The 17,984-nt window shown below is 44.5% G+C and overlaps 2 long non-coding RNA genes across 6 annotated transcripts in view; both read right to left on the minus strand.

The window, feature by feature from the left end:
* The window catches only part of LOC111265887 (uncharacterized), an 87,827-nt gene extending 86,568 nt beyond the window's left edge, over positions 1-1,259 (minus strand). The window contains exon 1 of the long non-coding RNA XR_002683740.2: positions 346-1,259. This is a non-coding gene — a long non-coding RNA (uncharacterized LOC111265887). The remainder of the gene's footprint in view (positions 1-345) is intronic.
* A 12,219-nt stretch (positions 1,260-13,478) lies between these two features.
* On the minus strand, positions 13,479-16,702 carry LOC111265888 (uncharacterized). Of its 5 annotated transcripts, XR_002683744.2 has the most exons (3): positions 16,318-16,702; positions 15,909-16,023; positions 13,479-14,364 (listed from the first exon to the last, which is right to left on the minus strand). It is a non-coding gene; the product is annotated as an uncharacterized LOC111265888 (long non-coding RNA). The 5 variants fall into 5 exon arrangements; XR_002683741.2 differs by lacking the exon at positions 15,909-16,023 and having other exon boundaries at positions 16,455-16,702; XR_002683742.2 differs by lacking the exon at positions 15,909-16,023.
* Between the last annotated feature and the right edge of the window lie 1,282 nt (positions 16,703-17,984).

Consider the following 17,984-nt stretch of genomic DNA (forward strand, 5'->3'; position numbering starts at 1 on the left):
AATGTCCTCATTGGCGATACGAACTCAGCTTCATCGTGCAGGCATTCAGAGTGAAATTTTTAATTTTTTTAAATGTACATGTTACAGGGTAACTTACTAGTTACCCTGTCAGCATTTACGTCATAAAGTTGACCCCCTATCTAAACGCTGAAATAGAACTTGAGGTCTGTTAGAAGCTGATTATCATTTTTTTCAAAAATTGTAATCCTGATAACGATTTGTACACAGTATTTCACTTCGCGTATGATCTGCTAGCACTAAGTCGATGTTCAGCAATGATTCTCCAACTTTACCTAGCTGTGTTAAGAAAAATCGATGCAGAACCCATCTTCAACTTCTACTTACTCGCACGAAGTGCGGTGCAGCCTTTTAGCACTGCCTGAGATGAGTGGTCCCCAGCACTAAATGGAGTGTGGCTACGTCCGGGTTCGGATCTGGATTTCACATGTGTCTATGTTTGGTAGACAAACACATTGCCACTGCACCATCACAAAGACTCCATACTAGTGCTACTAGTAATATGGGTACTGCCAATGATGCTAACAAAGTCTTTGTTCAACTTGTGCAGAAATGCTTTCGTTCGCACCCTTCTCATTGCCTGCCGAAGAATGATTCGGTATCACATGGACATCGATATATGTGTATGGGTAGATCGTTGGAGCCTGCAGTTGTTTCTTGCCAACAGCCGCTGTGGTGGTATCATAGCTGAAGCACGTTACTGCTCAATGGGAAAATATCGCCGGCCTGCCTATGTCTGTGGCCACTCGGTGGCTCGAATAAGTCTCGCCGGACGGAGACCGAAACAACAACGACGACGCCGGTGTCGGAGCTGGTTGGGGCGCCTGCTGCTGCCTGAATGACCTCACGGTGACGCCCGGACATCGGACGCCGTTCCAGAGAACAACAGAACGTTGCAGAGCAGCGGGAAACAGAGTAGAGCAAAAGCAGCCGCAGAACAACCAAGTGATCCCGCAACAGTAGCATAATAAATATTATAGAAAACTCGACAATTTCGCCAGTAACAGCAGCGGCGATGGTGGCAGCAACGTCGGTAACATCGGGCCACGATTGCCGCCGCCACCGCCACCGCCATCGTCGTTTATAGCAGAAGTAGTCGTTTTCGCAGGAGCAGCGTCATCGCTACCGCATGATACCGCGAGAGGGCGCCATAGTTTGACGTGAGCACAGCGACGGCGGCGGCGGCGGCGGCGGCGGCGGCAGCAGCATCAGCAAGAGCAAACGAACTTAGTCGCCACCGCTGCCACTGCCGCCTTCGCCGCCGCCAGCGCGTCACTGCCCGGACAACAGTTTGAATGTGATTCTGATTCTGAACACCGATCAGACAACAGCAGCAGTAGCAGCAGCAGCAGCAACAGCAAATTCTATGCTGCTCCTCTACTGAACCGGATACGACGGCACTGGAGTCGACGGTGACGCGCAACAAATTTTAAAATTTGAGCGCGCAGAATAAGACGACGACACGAATCGCGCTAGGCGAAATAAACGCTCTGTGATAGCAAAGTTAAAATTTAGCCAAAATAACTAAGCTGTGCAGAACTGCGAGAAGACAGATAAGCAGATGAATGACAAAATCTTGAATTAGTAAGTGTCCTTCATCGGTCGAAATTATGTTGTTGTCGTCGTCGTCGTCGTTTTTCAGCCAGCCAGACGATTTTGATACTTGGCCTCATAGGCGACCGACTGCAAGCATTATTAGGCGGCAAAATTCAAATACCTGGCCAGCGTTCATCAAAGCCGTACTCTGCAACCGGATAGACAGCTTGCTTGCCTTCTTTGTCAAAATGAATCAATGTCATTGTTCCGTAGCAGGTCGGGCAGCGGCGATGTTTAGTTAAAAATTTAGTGCTTTTATTTTTCTATAAAGAATAACAGCACGGGGGAGATATCTATATATGGCTGTATGGAATATAATCAAAAGCAACTGGCCACCATACCATTACCTAGTGGGTGTTCCATACTGATGACTTCACGGTCCATCTTTCGTTCGAACTTGAAACGCTCGACGTGCGTGAAAAAGTTTTGCTGTTAAAAAGCGACCACTTGTGCGTGTCAGTCTCTTTCCATCAGCAGTAATCGAAACAGAGTAGATGCAAATTAGAAGTAGAAAGGTCCAGGTCGGAATAGCTAGCTATCCGGTCGGTTAGCCTGCAACGATGAGTATGGTCACAGCTGAAGGGTAAATGTTGTTTTATGTTGGCTTCACAGTTGACTTTAGTTTCCCGTCAACGGGGAACCCGACTGTGATGATTTGATTCTGACCGACGTATGATACATAGAACGGCTACAAATTCTTGTTCGGTCGTACGGCAAACGTTGGATCTACCCAAAAATCTAGTACAATTGTCCCAGATTGACAAGCCCATATAATACACCTTGTATTAGTTTCAATTCCGGTAATGTCCTTATTCATTCAACGAAAACTCGGAAACGGCGCTTCGACAATGGAAAATAATATTTTCTATTTTGAAACCCATCCTTCACATTCTTATGAATACGGTTGCATAAACAACCCGCCCTGAAAAATGTTGTCGTTGTCGTTGTCGTTGTCGTTGTCCTTATTTATCTTCGGCTAGTAAAATTCACATCAAAACCACTAGTCAAATCAACCTTTTGACAGTAAAATGCTGATTTTGAAGCGTTAATGCCCTTTTATAAGTTGTATCTTAGGCTGAAAATAGATCAGCTCTATGAAGTTATCTCTCGGCGATTTAAGTTGTTATCTACGAATAAGATTATCAGGTGATGACGTATTAACTTGTACTGAATCACCTGGCGTACCACGGTCCGACGTCCAATATCGCTTCTTTTCTTTTATAAATATACGTTTTCTAGAATTGCTCTGTCAACATAGCATCCGCTTAGAGCTTGTTACCGTTATTTGTGGGGTCGGATGAGCGATTGGGATCGAACTTAACCGATCTACAAAATTGAAATCACTCCAGTAGCCTTAATACGTAATAGTCGGAAGAGGTCATGTCTCGAATGGCTGTAGAGGCATGTAAAGACTTTAGTCGTGACCTTGCCGAAACGTGTTCTTCTTACTGGATGTTTTACCTTTGCAGGTACGATACCGCCGAACGAACTTTTCGACCTGAACGAACCTTCTTTCACCTGACTGACGCAAAGATCGAGGCCCTTCTGGCGTAATATGTCAAACGTTGGAGAAAGTAACGTTAGCGTTACGAGTAACAGATGAATAAATAAACACGATTAACATGATCTCAAATCAAGCTACAATCCTCTCTCTAACCACAACTATAACGATCGAACACAAAATTCAAAGGCGTTTCTTTCGCCATTCGATTACCACATCGGCGCTCCCGTCATGAGCACCTGATGGCCTATGCATGTTTTCTGATGAGCGTCCAAACACACAGACACCGGCCATCTACTTAGGCAGAGTAAGTAACCTCGGGAATACCTATTGGTCTCTAAATCTCTTCCTTCTGCAGCCACAGTCCATACGCAATGACCCCGTTGCTGCTCATACCTTTGCCCCTGCTACTTCTGCCGCCGTCGTGTGCGTACCCATGGCCACTAGCTCGACGGCTGGCTGGGGGCCACTTAGGTGGTGGCGAGTAAGTCTTAACCGTCTTACTTCAACTAACTAAGAAGCATTGAGCTTAAGCCCCACGCTCTACGCGAAGCCGGATGCGGCGGGCTGCCGCGATTGCCGCTCCGATTTTGGCTCTCGTTCTGCCCTCTAGGGACAGCGCCAAACCACTGCCGTTGCCACTAGCGCCGTCCGAACCGGTCGAATGCAACGCCATTAGTGGCTGCGAATTATGGGTAAACAATCAAGAACGCTAAGGACTATTACTGCGGTTACTACTACTACTGCTGCTGCTGCTGCTACAATTACGAGCTGGATAAGCCTCGGTAAGTAAGCGCGATTTAGGTATCCTTTGGCCTATCTACGAGCTACGGGTACATGTATACAGCGAAGGGTGGGAGGAACAGCGGATAGAATCATTAGAACAAGAGCGCCAATCAGTGGAATACATTTTTTTTACTTGGCGTATCTGGTTAACAAGATGAATGTTCGCTTCCAACATTCGTAGGGGACTGAAAACTAAATGCTCAAGCGCAAGACCTGTTCCTCTTTAAAAAATAGGAAATTTGTGCTTTGTTTTGTATTCCATGAACGTGTGTTAAAATACGTGTGTGTAATGAAATTTGCGTTATGCCTATGGACCTTTTCGAGCTTAACCGGTATGAAGTATTGACATGCGCTGTGTTCCACAACAATATTGTCTAGCAGACGGAAGGGAATACGCCAAGTCCGCGCATCACGCCGCAGTGTTCAACGCAATATTAAGTTGTCGATGATTAAGCACTCACTTTGCTTTAGGTCCTGCTAAAAAGGCCTCATCGATGGCGAAATATTGACTTGCTGGGAGTCGAAGTCTATCAGGCCCTGACGTTTCGGCCTGACGTGTGCCTGTCTGTGTGGAATACATTTACCCCGTTCCCCTTTCTCTTTCTATTTAATCAGTCCGAGCTGAAGGCAGGACAGATCTACGATGCTCTAGCGCAAACTGCCAGTACATGGGTCAAGCCTTGGACCGAAGCTGGGTTCGCGTGCTCTATTCCATTGTGGGGCCGATCTGGTTTAGCCGGCGTTTTCGCCAACGGCGTCGCCGCCATCCAGACGACGATATGATCTCCATCACGTTTTGCGGTTGATTCCGGTGACGCTGCCGGTGCTGCTGGTCATGGTCATGTGTATCTTGTGGTTGCGGCCGCGGTCGTGCTGCACGCATTTCGTACCCCCAAACGGCCGAGGACAACTGGTGAACGAGTGAGACGGCTACACACTACTACACGCTATATATATACCACACTACAGGCTTCTACAATGAGCTGGTCTCCTTTCCGGGTCGAATCGGCATCGACATTAATATTAGCAAATGTCTTCACAATCGGGAATTGGCGGTCTATCTATTTGTTTGCTTTTGGTAAACCGCTCCTCTTTGATAGGCAAGGCAGGCAACATTGTTCTGAACGACACTCGGTCCAGGGAACATAGACGCAGCAGGCTCGATAGGTAAGACAAGAGATCACCTTTTTAAGGTTCTTTGACCAGAGTCATCGAAGAAGATTTGTCTTTACCAGCTAACTCCTGTGATTGAGTTTGTATGTGTACAGCCATGTCATCATGATGCGATGTTAATGAGCGACTGATAATCTTCTGTTGTTATCAACATACGAGAGAGACAAGCATGTAATTTCGGGAAATACACGTGCCAATAGGGAGGCAATATTCTAGACGGGCTAAAAAGGTGCAGAGATTTTAATTCCGGTTCTTGATGAAGAATCATCATAAGCAGCAGCAGCAGCAGCAGCAGCAGCAGTAGTACGTGCATGCATCTGTTGGATAGAGAGATATACCGTCAAATGGAATGTCTAACGGCGACACTGGACGTAAAACTTGAAGCATAAACAATAGAGAGATATGTGCCGTTTTTAAGGAACAACAAACAGCACCACCATCTCGCTCACAAGTCACCGTCAGCTCAACGAATGGCAATGCGCCCTGTTGTTCTCTTTCTTCTCGGCGTCACCTATCACTTTAATCCTCTACGACCGCGAAACTCACAGGAGCAGCCTGAGCAATACGCATTGCGGTCCGTACTGCCTTCGGTGGTTGGCACGGAAACGCTGGCGGCAGCCGACCTGGGCAGTTCTTGTCCTGCGAGAGTCTTGTGCTCATGTTACTGCTTTCATCTTACCGCCACCACCCTATTTTGTTACTACAGCGCAGTCACCAGCGCCCGTACTCATCAAGTCCTGCTCATCTACCAGACGGCCTGCCCGGCATTGAGAGTGTAAGCATTACATTGACGTGCGCATGTGCCCCGCTCTGTTTGTGCGCTCTTATGGAAAGATACTGGTGCTTTCTTTTTCACTTTCTTGATACACCCATCGACACTTAGCAATAATTATAGCGAGCACGAATCGACTCCTTAAAAATGTCAACGACGGCTGTTGTTTGTTACGGCGGTAACGATGGTGATGTCAAGTTTCTTGCCAATTGCTGCGAGACGCAGTGGCAGCGGTCGGCACTATACCACGTTGGTTGGTATTGACTCTCGAACCAGTGAATTCTATTTGAAAGCTTTGTGTTATTATACTATATATATATATATATATATGTATAGTATAGCACCAAGGGGGCATATACGAGATGACAAATCTGTTCAATGAGCTAATGGAAAAGTATTGGTTTTGGAAAATGATTCAATATGAGCTATCTCTATCAATAAGAAGTGTGGACGAAGTCAAAGAGAGGGGGGCCTTAGTAAAGAATGTGCGAAGAAGATAAATACATGGGTAAACCGTTCTTTTTTTGTTGCTTCGTCATTGTTTGCGATGCTTTTTATAAAAATCGTATATAAAAACAGATGACAAGTATTTGTTTCGTGCCCTTTTTATATAGGCTAAACTACGTATAGCATTTTATAGGTTTACTACATGTCCTGACCGAGTGAATATCTCAATAAATATGTCTTTTCTAAACATGTTCAACAATCCATGCTTCAATTTTGCTACAAATTTTTGTTGTTGGCATTGTGTGTATTCCTCGTAATGCCATGATGTCTCAAAAGAAACATTTTCGGTGTGTTTTTCCCTTGTGAAATCGCCAGTATAATGGAGACTCCAATTGTAGAATAAGGTGGTTTACTATGACTACCTATGTCAGTGGCAAGGAAGCTCTAATTCATTTTATGAATACCTAATCCGAGGCAGCACTTGGCAATAAAGTGTCATTTAATGCGTAATATATATATACATATATATATATATATATATATATATATATATAGTGTTTCCTTTTCATGAACTCCATTAATTTCACTCAAAGACACGAGTCAAATTGCTTGAAAAAAAAGTATATATCTTATTTTTTTTTTACAGTAGCCGAATCGTACCCTTATGTAAGTACATCGATAAGTTTATAACGTCTGTGGAGCCCATTTATCGTTTCTGTACATATGCCAAGTGCCTTATCACTCAAAGAGCGCTCCCCTGCCCCGTTTTGCCTACATTGCACTTCTTCTACATTCATATAACTGGCTTACCACTTCAACCGTGACCGTAGCTTAAACACAAATTAACTACGTCAGTCTAGGGATATCGGATTTTTCCATGGTTTACGGCCCGTAAAGTTTCTTGTTGCTTTACTGTTAAAGTCCAATCTTGTGACATAGTCTGCCCACTTGTTTTTCTCCAGCTGCACTCGAATCCAGACATTTCCCCGTTAAATTGCCAAGCGTTTTAGCTCTATGTTTTGCAGGGTTTAGACACACTGCGTCAGATTTTACATGCAGCTGTGTCTCTACTTGCATACATCAGGTAAAATTATGGATGAACATAGTCCTGCACCATGCGAACGTGGCCGAGTATCCAAGAAGACAGTGAAATCAGTACGTTGTCGTCTAGAAGATGAGTTTTTTTTCCTTTTTGGTTATCACTTGTGCAGTCGTCTTATTGTACGAGTTTCTATAGCTACCCAACAAACATACCCGTGTGTAACCACACTTGGGTGGAGGGAGGACCAATGATATTTGAAGGGCAAGTCCCACAGGGGTCGCTCACGTCTCGTTTTGACGACTGGAAAACCTGAAACGATTTACTGCAGCCAGTTAGAAGGGCAACGCGGCACGAGGCTTAAGATAACCTAGGAGACTGGGGCAAAGAGAGGGCTGGGGGGCAGGGTACCAAATCGAAAATGCTTTGTGGCCTTCCGCCACGAGAGCATCTGAATTATAGCAATACCTGAGTTTTTTCTAGTAGAACGAGATACGGAAGAAGGCGCTGGCTTCCCATGGCCCTTCTTGTCATTAAGACCTAATTGATTTATACCTGTCTAGGGAAATTCCCTTTTTAGAAAGATTTGATCCGCCCCTCTCTTGCTTATTTTCACAAACGGTTACCTTAACACGAATGAAACACATATTTTTATTACTTCGTTTCTATCATTATAGACTACTTCCGCCAAAATAAACACTTGCGTATTTTTGCAAGCGCCCAGCAATAGAAAACAATACGGCCCTATAAATTAGAGTAGACAAAATTTTGGGCACTTTCTCCAAGCTAAACTGTTTACTTAGAAGAAATTTGTTCCTCTAAAGTTAAAAAATGAGGTGAATAAAAAATGTATCTATGGTAACAACCAACCGTTTGCAAGCTCGAAGGCCATTCGAGTTAGGCCTAGTACCGTTTTTCGGTCCCTGATACAGCGTAACGAAATTTCTACATCGCGTGTACCTCCATATAGCGCACGGAGTTTAGTTAAAACTCAACAAACGCATGAAGCTCGTTGTCCATACGCCAACCATCGTCGAGCCAATTCGAAAATACCATACATAATATATTGTTGTTGTTCTATGAAAGGCAAAAGCGACTGCAGTCATCGATGACACAGGAGTTTCGTGAGAAGATCTATTTTAAATTGAGCTTATGTCCATGTACGGAAAAAAACGGGCTTTAGCCGACAGGGCTACAGATCGCCAATCGACGAACGCGTTCGACTGTCGCGCGTCTTGTTAACACGGACTGAATTCAGCGCCAGCTAGTCCATATTTTCTGACAGTTAGCGTGATTCGAACATGGCTAGAACCGGGGCTGCGGCAACTTACTATGAAAATCATTGGGGGAGGGCCAAAGGAATATGGCGATGCGACAACGATTCATTAGAGACTATCGACAAGTTGAACGCATGGATTGACTACCGGTTATTTATAGGATAGTGTGCGCTCGACGACTTCACAGTAAAACCTGTCTATTATCTATTGCTGTATCTAGCATTGTGTATCGGTATTGCAGTGTTGTTCTTTACCGCTAGGGTCCAATTATATGACAATTGTAAGAGGATCAAATCGATACTATGCCTTAGTCTTCTTACACGACTCGGTTATAGCGCTGTGCTATATGAAGAATCCACATATGACTGGTGCATCGAGAAGAGATTTGATAGCTCTTCCGAACGCAGTGAATGAACTATTGGTTATTTAATCGGCACAACGGACATACAATAGTGATAACCGTGGATATCTTCGACTTATTGGAAACATTTTTTTTTTTTATTATATTGGGATACTGGCTTGTCTAAGAAGCCATGATTAGAAACAAAACAGTCAAACGAACTGTTTCCTTTTTAAATCATACTAGTGGATTACATGGGCGATATTAAACCTTCCGCCATTTTCCGCTAGCACCATAATTCCATTACTATAGAATATAGATATGTAACAAGTGATCTCTGCATCTTTCCGCTAAAACTAAATGAAGGGGCTTCTGCGGAGACTGGAGAGATGGCAGTCTGATGGTGTAAGGTCCGGACTATACTGCGAACCCATTAAAATTTCCCATCCAAGTCCTTTACATGTTTCCCGGGTAGCTAAAGATGTATGTGGCCTGGCGTTGCCATGGTGGAGTCGACGCCTCTCAGTTCACTCGTTCCGGTCGATTTCCTTCAATGACTGGTTATAATCTTGTTATTTGTTGACAGTAGAGATCCGAGTCGATCGGGTAGCCAGGCGGCAGCCATTCATAATGTGCGATTTGTTTTCGTCCAACCGGACAGATTACCTACTTTGGCGTCTGTCTGGCTTTTGCTACGTATCGTGGAGCATATTTTTTGTAGTTTCTTTATTTGCACATTATCACCCTATATAATCCACTTTGCATCATCCGTAATGAATCATTCTATAACCGATTCGCAGGCGGAAATCCACTCCAATCAATTGTTTTGCGTCAGTCAGTCAGTCAGTCAGTTGGCACCCAAACGTGAAGCTCTTTTGTTGTAGATCTATATTGCCATATATATATGGCGATATTAGATTTACTCACGTGTCGGTATTTCCGTAATAATTGGTTGGCTATCCTAAGGGGTACACTTCACACCTTTAGGCGGTTTGTTTCCAGTACTGCGCCTCGATCACAAGCGGCGCATTTTTTTCGACCTGAAACCCATTCGGGTTATTATCCTACGCAAACTATAATTAGTTCTTGTAAACATTTCACTCGATGAATAAAAGTGTGCTGACAAATTTACCGCTGCCGCAAACGACACCGACTCACCTTGCCCGACATATATTATTCTAAAGCAATCTAAATTTTAAAAAAATTACTCGACAGGACATGGCGTGACGGATAGTGTGGAAGAGTACATTTTTGGTTAAGGAGGCCAGGGCTTGCTGGTTCGAGACCCGCCAGTGACCTACGCTGCACGACACGTGTGAGGAAGGAACGATAACATAAATCGGAGCCTTTTGTGTAAAAACATGCTTTGTAAGGTCTTGTCTATAAGCGACAAAGCTGCTGCACGCCAAGCATTGAAGGAGTTTAGCTTTGCAGGTGGCATTACCTTGTCACTTGGGATTATAGCTTTCAACATCAAATGGTAATGCGCTTGAATGAAATATTACATGTGCTTCGGTAGACCAGTCCTAACACATGGTAACACGGTAACATTTCTATGAGATAAGGTTTCATTGACCATCATTAAATAATGGCAAGGTGTCATGATAACTTGCGATGAAAGTAAACCGATCTTACTTTAACATAATAAGTTCTCGTAGTATTGTTCGAGTAGCTAATCGTCAAGATACGGCTAATTCCTTATGGCGTTCCACGTTGATAGGAGGGAAATCTCGATCAAAGTTGCCCTTTTGTACCTCATTTCGAATTAAGCGATATTACTAGGAGTAGGAAACGCACTGTAGTTCATCATATCCTCCTAGGCAATCATGACCGAATGCAGCCTTTGAAAAGCATAAGTAGTGGCTCTAGTTAGTATTTATATGTTTAGATGAATAGGCTTGAGCCCAATTCACTCTTGAAGTTAGTGCTATATGGAGAACACCATCGGCTTTCTATGGCAGCTCATTCCTCGAAAATAGGTGTTCCAAGCTAACAGCATTTTTACTCTTGTCAGCATAACTATTGTAGTTATTAATTTCTCTTCTTCGTTTTATGGTTAGGCTCTATCTGTATAGAAAACAATTCGTCCACCGTGTAAGTTTTTAAGTAAGACACCTTTAACTTACACGGACGGTTCGAATCGCCTCTATGCGGATCTACAGTAAAAACGCAGGGTCATCTGTGGTCAGAAGGTTATGTGAAACGTTGTACTGTGCTCGAACGAAGTAGTCGAACGAAACCATTTATATGAAGAAACTCAAAACGGATTTCCCTGATATGGGTCCTATGCGTACCATATTAGGTTAAATTGGACTATCACATTCGCATGTTTATGGCCTGCAGCTCAATAAGCATAGACGCGTCTGAAGACGCGTCTTGTAACGCGTCCTTCAACAATGCATCTGAACGCATCTATTGATCTAGTCTTTACACACTTGCTCTCGATTTGCGAACATCCTATTTACTTTCTACTTGTCGGATCGTTCCGCTTCTACTAGTATTAATAATAGTCATCATAACAGACCATGCTCTCGTAACTGCGCGTCGTCCGTACTAAATGGAGCAGCAGCCACAACTGCATTTGTGTTTATTAAGTAATTAACGTATTTAGTGAAGCGGAGATAATCTCTATATGCTGCTACGATTTCGTTCGGGGCTGCTTTCAGCGAAGTGTCCGCTCAGACCTTCGGACTCATGTTACTGCTTCTGGGCTAGCTGGGTCTTTAACACAGGACTTGCTCCTTCCACCACACCAACTGTCGGTACGCGCTCGCTGGCTGGATGAGCCCGCTTCGTTCTAGCGTGGCCGGCTGTGTAATGGCGTCGTGTATTCGCCCAATGCTTACAAGGGCTGGTCGCTTGTTGGTAAAGCGTCTCCACTGTTTGGTTTGCTTGTTTCTGATCATGGCCGTCGCCGACGTTGTCGGCGGCGGTGGCAGCAATCAGAGCAGGATAATAATGATGATCTTGATGATCTTGTATCTCTAGATTATTACCACGAGTAGCATTACGAGTAGCATGTCTATTGCACCAAGACACTCAAAATAAGGGGAAGGAAGCTTATCTTGGAGGCTAGGAACTTTCTGGCATTGGTCCTGTGTATTACATTATCTATGTGCGGATGCATATACGTTACAGTGAGAAAGTAGGAAAAATTGTTGTTTCTACGTATTGATGCGGGTGGTAATTGGTGTGCAAATTCAGTGGTCACAGATAGAAAACCTAGTTTTGATGTTTTTTCACGAAACGACGTTGAGTTAGCTCAAAGCACAGCCTCTATTTGCCTAGATCCGCTTTCATGTATCAACAATGATGAACGCCGTCGCAGTACGACGTGCAGTAACTCTAAGAAAACGTGATTTAGCGCTAGAGTTTTCGCCTAAAAACGAAAATAACAAAACGTATAAAACAGTACAGCGCTCACAGAGTACACGAAATAGAGGCACTGAGTTAACTATGAATGGGTCATATGCCTGTCTATACCTATATGTCCCCGATATATAGGTGGAGCAATGTATCGAAACTGCGTCAGATCTTCATTTTAACAGGGGTATGTAGGCCTGTTATATATGTGCATAGCAATATTGATCCTCTCTGCGCCCCTTTAGTATCTGAAGGTTGACGGGTGAGTAAAATAAAGGGGGAAGGAGGGCTCATAATAATAATACTTCGAATTAGAGATTGGAAGGCTGAGGCGGATGAGTCCAATTAATGTCTCCTGACAAAGAGTGAACCAATTGGGTAGACAACAGGACCGGCCCGTGAAGTGACGCGTAGGCGCAACGCAGGGTCCAAAGGAGTGGGGTGAAAAAGGGACGAATACTAAATAGAGGGTGGGGTCGTCTCTTCGCTGTCTGCAATACATGCACAACATGTCTACATCCGAAGCTACTACCGAGAGCTTCAATAAACACGCGCCTAGCTTACAATGAGCGGATGATATGATATATTTGTATGGTTATGTACATCTATATATGTTCGCTCTGTGTTGCCTATCGTATATCCTATACAATTCCAAAAGCATATGCCGTAATAGAAAGCTCACAGAGCCTTTCCTGTGGTAAAAATTTCAATTTGTTTATTACGAGACCTGTTCGAGCTAACTGGGTAGCGAGTCCACCGGCTACTAGCTTCCCAACCCAGGTAGCAGCCGCATGTTAAATACCTCTTTTTTAAAAAGTAAACAGCCAAACCATGTAATAATCTGCCACTGCCAGCCATAGCTATTCGAGGTAGTTAAAGATTTAGGAGACTGGATGCAGCACTAACAACAAGAATTTAAAGTTCTAAGCAATAAATGACTATTTAGATGAGCTGAGTTGAGTCGAATATGGGCTATTCGCCGGACCACTAAACAGGACCTGAAGCCAGCAATGCGCTTCGCTCAAGACGGTCTAACGATCGTTGTTATCGTGCAACTACTACACGGTACCTTAAACAACAAGTCGACATATTAACGAGACGCGGGCTAAAGTGATCTTTCATAATCCGTAATAATATTATAATTTACAACCGATAACTCCTTGTCGTGTCTAGACGCATTCGATTTTTATTGTTAGCTTTTTGTACGCTTACACACCCTACATACGTAATCCACAGCTTGAATCGAACTTGTCTTGGGCCGATTTCTACTAAACCAGTTTGCCCTCTTGTACGCGTAGACTAAGTAGACGTCCGAGATAGGTTCACCCATCACTAAGTTCGGTAGAACACCATCTTGTCCTTAATCTGTACTTTTGTGTTTGCTAATGATCAGCAGCAATGACCCTAGTGGTGATGACAGTGGGTAAGCAGACAATTACACAACGTTTATCCTTTTGGGAGTTCGCTGCTTGGCTGATCGGCTGGTTTTCCTCGCTTTATTGGTACGAATTGTCGCCAAGAAGCTTGTCACCAACTTTATTAGACGTATTTAAATGAGATGAACCAAGTGAACGATCGTCGAGCCAAAGCAAGTTGAAAACAAGAAAAATGCCCTGATAGTAAAATCGCGATAATTAGATAAAGAGCCAAAAAAGTGAACTCATGAGGTGGTTCTCATCATGACTCCACTAATGGTAAGGTTCTAGTTTGCTTGACCGGCGCACAGCCGCTCTCGTCATTTACATTATACAGATAACACTAGTCAGTTGACTGCCCGTGGCGAGAATACCTAGCTTGACGCTGCGCGCAGTTCTCCATACGCTTAAGTCCAAGCACCACCACAAAAAAAAGGAAAAAACCCAGTAAAGATGAAAAAAATCCAACGAATGACATAAGGACATGATGAACTGCACGCGGTAGAGACTCAGCTTGGCTGTACGCAACGATCACGATTTCATAATACGATGTGGCAGCGTTAGCCACACCGCCATCCTGATCATCATCAGCGAGTCTTCATTCGCTGTGCTTCAAGGTTTCAGGTGGCGTCGATGTCTGTTTGGGAGAAAGGAATAAACATAATGATAGTAATAGAAGAAGAATGAAGAGTCAAAAACAAAAATGCTATAGCGATTTCTTAGAAGCCGGGGGCAGCAGAATCTGAAAACGTAGGACAATATTGTTGTGGATGGATTTAGATTGGTTGGGACATATATCCGCGATGAAGATGTGGTCGGCGAAACGGTACTTGCACGGCAAAAGATAAACTAATATTTGTCTGACAATTTCTGTCGTCTCTAACAGCAAGTTAACGCTGATCTATCATAGTACCTTGCCTGTAACCGTGCGGATCGGTTCACGTGTTAAGCATGATTCGTTATTAGATACTTGGATACGTATTGACGTCTCTGAGCTACACTTAAGATGAACTGTTTCACATAATATATGCACGACTTCAATAAATGACGCCCCAATTAATGCCCTCAACGTAGACGGCCATTTAGAATGTTACCAGTATCCCCTCGAATTGTCTGCAGCAAGAACACAATAATGCTGTCTACATCCGTTCAAGTTTGACACAGCGACCTGCTGTCTCTGCAATACATAGCTACTAGACCAAGTCATATCAGGGGTTGTTGTCGGCTTGATTGCGGTCGCGTTGGTCGGATGGCCGGCGTAGCCTCTGGCCGGTCCTCCTCGGAAATGTAAAAAGAGAGGGCAAAAATAAATCTGCAAAGGACAGGGCGGTCTGCCGCATTGACGTCGACCAGCACCGCTCGCTAAAGCCGTAACCTTACGCTGGCTGCGACAGTGGTGGCCGCTATCGTAGTCGCTGCTGTTCGTGGCGGCGTCGTCTGTAATTTTTCGATTCGGTCCCAACAAAAAGATGTGCGCTTTGTTCTCCCCCCCCACAACAGCTCCCCTCATGTGTTTTTTTCTTTTCCTCTCGTATATGTTCGTTGTCTTTTTTTTTTTATTTAGTATTCTGATCATTTTTAAGTCACCAAACAAGCAAGCAAGCAAGCAAGTAAGTATCTATCCATCGCAAAAGAAACACCTACGATGACGTTGAACGGCCACAACTCTGGCCGGTGCACTCGATGCAATGGCAAAAGTAACCAAAAGAAATGCGCCAGTAGTGGTCGCGGAACGAGTACTTTTGCCGCTATTGGGGTGAGCCGAGTGGGATAGGGAGGAGGGGGAAAAGGAGGTTCGAATCACGAATAATCAACCGACGACGAAATTTTCCACACTATCGCGACCAACGTAATAATCATAATAATAGCAGCGATAACAGCACTGGTACTAATCACGGTGACGCCAATACAGACTTGATCTGTCACATGCGATGGCCAAAACCACTGATTTTTGCGGCCGTGGCGGCGGCTGGGGCGAGACTCCCAGGGGTTAGATTGTAACACTTTCCGAGGTGCTCCGTGTAAATCGTTCTTCCCAACAAGAAACCAATAAATTAATACCGATTTACACAGTACGTGATCACGCATTGTCCTGCGTCGCCGCTGTCGTTGGCTATCCGACTAGCGCATAGAGGATTCGAAGTAATAGGTACGGCTCTAACAAATGCCCCAATGGCTCACCATGTGTCAATCTGATAAAAATGAGACGAAGGCACTTCTGAAGGCGGCAGGCAAAGCTGAGAGCGGTGAAACCGATTCGATGTCACATCCACAATTTTGCTAACACTATTTGGCACTATTTGGTCGAAACAAATTATTAATATCAACAAGAGGTCCATACGCACATACACTTTAAAAGGTAATAAAACCTCAGATATGTTACATTTGGTCCCATAACGATTGTAGCTAACAGGCATGCTATATAGTGCGATAATAAGTCTTAGAAACTCGATTTCGCACAATTTCAGAGCCCTCCACCTCAAAAAAAAGACAGCGCCAACAACAACAACATCAGCGGCGACAACTTATAGGGAATATTTACAGAAGGAGGCAAGAAGTTGAAAATAGCACATTAAAAATTTGCAGTCACCATGGAATCGGTTGAACAGCATCACCATCATCGATTCACTGACCAACCACAATCGTAGAAATCTAAAGGCGCGCATAAAAACAGGGAGAGGTAAGTAACTTCGATGTTGCCGCCGTTGCTGCTACTGAGACACTAACCGCAAGAGATATTTCGTGCGGTTTAGCTGGGCTAGGCTGCACAATGTCCGGTCATCAGTGAGACAGCGGGCACCAGCGACAGTCGTAGATGAAATGTGAGCAATAATTTCATCACCGCCGCAGCAGCAGCAGCGTCGTCACTGCGGCATCGCCAATGATATCGAAACGGAATGGCAGCAACGGGAAAAGCGAACAAATCAAAAATTGCAATCAACCGTTTGTGTTGGTGCCGCCGCCGCCGCCGCGCACCACTTGCTTCGCAGCTGCTGACGACGCTGCTTTTTCTTTAACCGCAGTGAGCGGCGAATCGACAAAATCATCATGAACTTGCCGTCGTCTTTCTACGACCGCCGCTGCTGTCGAAGATTTGAGAACAGCTGTGATATCTGCGTTCGTTGGCAGAGCAGCGAGCAAGCAAGCAAACACGACAACGGTCAGAATTATTATGATCACTGCATAGCTACATACATACACACACACACATACACACATGTACGTCTGCAATACACAAGCCCTTATGATCAAACTTGCGTGTATGTGTGCGCACGCGACGTAAGAGACTTGACTTAGTGGTGGCGGCGGCGGCACACGATGAGACTGATGCTTTGCTGAGTGAAGGATTATGGCTGCGACTATGATGAGGACGTCGTGATTGTAGCAGTTCATTTGTTGTTGTTGCGGCAGCAGTAGGGACCGTCGTTACCAGCAGTTGGTTAACTTATCGACTTGTCATAGGAGCGACAGCCATGCAAAAGAACGGTTAGGCGTTTTAAGTCGTTTCGTTGCTACTACGCTGCCCGTCTTGTCTCTGGACGTAATAGTTTGGGGGAAATAAGCCAGCACCAAGGGGTCCTTGCAGGGTCTGGCAGAGACAATAGGCATATACAAATACATAGACGGATGTATAAGGTACCCTCTGCTCGCTACGTAAGCAGCGCAGTGTCTTGACACGACAGACACATGGATCTTCGAATCGAAAGGGGTCATCCAGTTATGATATGTCAACTTGGTAGTGCAAAGAATAGTGCAGACGAGGTAGCAGCCGACGAGATTCTGTTTACAACAGTGGCTAATCGCTGCCGTCTGTGATGGACTTCGAAATTTCGTATCGAAGAATTTAGATCGCTAGCTTTGCCACAGAAACGATTGTCTTAAGGCTCAATGTTTATGACAGCATTATATGTTGCATGATAGACATGTTGGGCATTTCTCTTATGGAAAGGCTTCGAAAACGGCTAGTCTGGCGCTTGTGGAGGAACTATTATTCGGTAGAAGTGCTCCTTACAACAGCTGAGGCTGAGGCGATATCAGGGAATCCGAACTCCTCTATCGCTTACCATGTTGAAAGGTTCACTGTGACCAAAGAACTATGGAGAGTGTCATCCGCCATTGTAAAATCAGATGCTGAATTTAGACGCCATGCCCATATGGCTATTTTCAATGGCCAAATTCAAATAGTGTACGAGAGTCTTGAAAATGGTGCACTTAGCTTTGAGCTTGTGAGGGAACCCTGAGGTGCTCACCTGAGTG

This window comes from Varroa jacobsoni, unplaced genomic scaffold (assembly GCF_002532875.2).
Source record: "Varroa jacobsoni isolate VJ856 unplaced genomic scaffold, vjacob_1.0 scaffold_1021, whole genome shotgun sequence".
In the NCBI taxonomy this organism is placed as follows: domain Eukaryota; kingdom Metazoa; phylum Arthropoda; class Arachnida; order Mesostigmata; family Varroidae; genus Varroa; species Varroa jacobsoni.